This window comes from Penaeus vannamei, chromosome 30 (genome assembly GCF_042767895.1).
Source record: "Penaeus vannamei isolate JL-2024 chromosome 30, ASM4276789v1, whole genome shotgun sequence".
Taxonomy (NCBI): Eukaryota; Metazoa; Arthropoda; class Malacostraca; order Decapoda; family Penaeidae; genus Penaeus; species Penaeus vannamei.
This window is the reverse complement of record NC_091578.1, coordinates 30146924-30150881: the sequence shown is the minus strand read 5'-3', so window position 1 is coordinate 30150881 and position 3958 is coordinate 30146924.

Below are 3958 nucleotides of genomic sequence, written 5' to 3'. Positions count from 1 at the left end.
GTGATGACTGGCAGAGGTGCCGAGTGGGGGGGGGGGGGGGGACAGCGCTGGTGGTGCCGTCGCCAATGGCCAGTGATCCCGGGCAGGACGGACAGGGGCAGGAAGCGAAGGAAGTGTCCCAGAGGAATCATACGGATTTTTCTGGGAAGGAAATATCCGAAATTACCCGGATGCTGCAGACACCGTTACAGAGCATGGCCGTTGTAGAAGAGAAACTGGCCCAAGTTACGAGCGGAGAAGCCGAACAACAGAATGGGAGGGGGGGGGAGGTTCTAAAAGAGGCTATAAAAGATAATCTTTTATACATTTATTTTTTATAGATTTTATTTTTTAAAAGATAATCATTTATTAAAAAGGAGGCTATAAGAGAGACTTCCATCAAAGACTCAGAAATGGAACAAAAACTTAGTCTTGCAGAGAAGCAAGATTCGGAGTGTGAAATTAATTACTATTAAGGGAAGAGAAATAGAAATGAGCAAGATTCGGAGTGTGAGATTAATTACTATTAAGGGAAAAGGAATACAAATAACAGCGAGTGTAGCGGAAGGGACAAATTCCGCGACTTTCAGGTCCGTCCAGCTGGAATAACAACGACCAAGAAAAAGAAAAAAAAAAACTCTTGAATCAATTGGAATTTGTGCAAGACGAGTGGACAAGTGGACACTATCCTCGTACAAAAAAGAGTAAAAGTGTGTAAAGAAGAGTAGGGGAAGGAAGAGTGGGGATAGGAGAAGGATAAGGAGGAGGAAAAGAATTTTAGGAGAAGAAGGGCTACACAAGTACTTATATAGACCTTGTCCTCGTACGCCTATATGATTAGATAGCGCGGGGACAACCTGAGTGCCTGTCCTTTGTAAATAAACAGCTGTACACATGAGTCGTCTACGGTGCCTCACAACCCATCTGTGAGTGTGTGTGCGATATTTCTTTTATAGACCATGACTCTGATTTTATTTATTTATTTATTTATTTAGTTATTTTTATTATTATTATTATTATTATTATTATTATTATTTGTATTTCATGTTATTATCTGATAATACACCTATTTTTTTTTAATGAGAACTGTGAGCCTGCACAGGGACTTAACAAGATGAGGGTGAGGATAACCTACGTTAACACATCCTTTTGAGATGTAATCTTTTTTGTCTCAATAAACTAGTCAAAGTCTAAAGTCTCTCTCTCTCTCTCTCTCTCTCTCTCTCTCTCTCTCTCTCTCTCTCTCTCTCTCTCTCTCTCTCTCTCTCTCTCTCTCTCTCTCTGTTTCTATCTACATCTATCTCTTTCGCTCAGCCCCCCCCCTCATCTCTCTCCCTCCTTCTCTCCCTCTCTCCCTCATTCTCAGTTTCCCTTTTCTCCCTCGTCCGGTGAACCGCAAAACGAGGCCTATGACGTCATCAGAGGCACCGCCGGTTCCCCGCTCTTAGGTTAAGCAAAAGCGGCACCCTGGTTATTTTACAGACGCGAGGAAATAAAATGTCTGGATTTGATTTTACAATATGTAAGGATGTGTGTCCGTGTGCTATTAGTATATATTTGTTGTTTTTTCGGGGTGGATGGAGGTAGGAGTTAAAAGGGCGGGAATTTTTAAAAATCGTTGTGGTTGGTCTGTCATGGCGTAAGATCTGTCGATAAGGACATTATTACTTCGATAGTGATATATTACATATATATATGTATATTGTTTCTATTGTATTTTTATTTATTCATCTATTCATGGTCTAAATTGTTACGATGTCATTTCACACGCCGGTTCTTTTTTAAATAAATGTCAGGGACCATGAGAGTCAGGTGGCAACACTTTCCTTTGGGGTTGATAACGTTTGTGGCAACGATGCACCGATGCCAAGTTCTTCCCCCATTAAGCTGCGTTTTTAAGAATGAATCCTTCTAATCATACATATATTCAAACTATTCGAATACATTTTGATATATTTTTTATTCATGTTTATTTTTTATGGGATCTTAATGTGTTTAATAATACCACAGTGGCGTTTTCTTCAAACTTTTGGGAGTGGCAACACTGTCTCACACTGCCTGACCCTAACAGCTCGTGAACTTGGCTGACTCAGTCTCCCTCAAACAAGTGTAGTGTATTGTGCCATGAGTTCGTATAAAGTCCCACGGATTAATGAAATACGAAGCAGAGAGGAGAAAAGTACTTGTTTTCGAGGTGCGTGGAGGGTAACGGGCTCAAAGCCTAAGACTTATTTCATTCTTTTGGGATTGGAAGAAATTAATAGTTTTTTTTTTTTTAATTATTTCGCTTCAGTTCAATTCAATTCTAATACTTCTAATACTATAGATTTTTTTTTTTTTTTTTTTTTTTTTTTTTTTGTAAATCGCACACTACATTTATGCATCCTAGTAATGGTTACTATTAACAAGACATTTGAAACCATTTCTTCTGGTTGGAATTTATGAATAATAGATAGATAGAGACTGAGACAGAGGTAGACAGACAGACAAACAGACAGACAGACACAAACTGAATTAGAATTAAACAGAATACAGTTTTGTGTTAAATGTTTTATATCTAGGGTCCCTTTCAACACACGGTTAAAATCTTTGATGCACTTTTTATGATATTCTTGTGTAAAAGGGGCCCTCACACGATCAGTTTTTTCGTCAATTAATTGATATCAATTTATTGACGTCAATGAATTGATGGAAATCACTGTGCCCTCACACGGTCAATGATTTTACTTCAATTTTCAGTTTGATTCATAATTTCGAGATGAAAGCATCTGTGGCACTCGGAGCAGCGCTTGCTCTGGACACTCCAAAGCGAAAGAAGAGGAGTAAGTGGGTAAAGAAATGAGTAAGTGGGTAAAGAAATGGCATCTCTGTCGAAGGGAACAAGGACATACAAGATTGCTGAGGGAATTAAGGGACGACGAGCCAGAGGATTACAGGAATTTCCTCAGAATGGACGCCATCATCATTTTACGCTCACTTTCTTTCTTCTTTTCAGCCATGATTACGATGACGACTCTTTCACTGCTGCAATGGAAAACACTGAATTATTGATCAATATTGACGCTTTGCCCACACACGCTCAATATATTGAAGACCCATCAATAAATATCAAAGGAGTTTTGATCTATCAATGAATTGACTCAATGACATTGTTTCAATTAAATTGATATCAATGTCCCCCTCACACGGTCAATTTCTCCATCAATTCATTGACGTCAATAAATTGATATCAATTAATTGACGAAAAAATTGATCGTGTGAGGGCCCCTTAATGTCATTGTATTTATATACACGCTGAGAGTGTAAACATTTCGGAAATGATTTAGATGTTATGATTATTGTATAATTCAAGACGATGTTGTTCCATATTAGGCTGTAGAAGTTTGTTATTAATCGTCATTTAAAACGGAAACATCTTTCGCGTTTTTTTTTTTTTTTTGTGGTTATTCGTCTTTCTCTCTTCCTCTCTCATCCTCTCCTTCCCTCTCCCTCCTTTCATCCTTCCTCTCTCTCCTTTCCTCTCATCCACCTCACCCCTCTCCTCCCCTCTCTCTCTTCTTCCCTTTATTTTTCCTCTCTCTCCTTCCCCTCATCCTCGCCATCCCTCTCATTCCCCTCATCCTTCCTCTCTCTTTCTCCTCTCCTCTCCCCCATGTAAATGCAAATGTAAAAACAAGAAGGATAGAACAATGAAATAAATGAATAGACAGATTAATAAAAAAGAAAAAAATAATGGCTGCATCTCATTACATAACTTTCTTTCGGCTATTTCGACAAATAAGATTTTCTTTTATTCATTATCATCATCATATACTCATCAATCATCATCATAATTAGCATTAATTTGTTACATAACGCTCGTGAGACCAAACAAAAAGTTGTGAAATGGACTGACGTTTGAAGTGTCAAAATGGCGACGCTGACATAACAGATTAGTTAAAGAAGAAAAAAAGTAAACAGAATGAAACAATAAACCGTA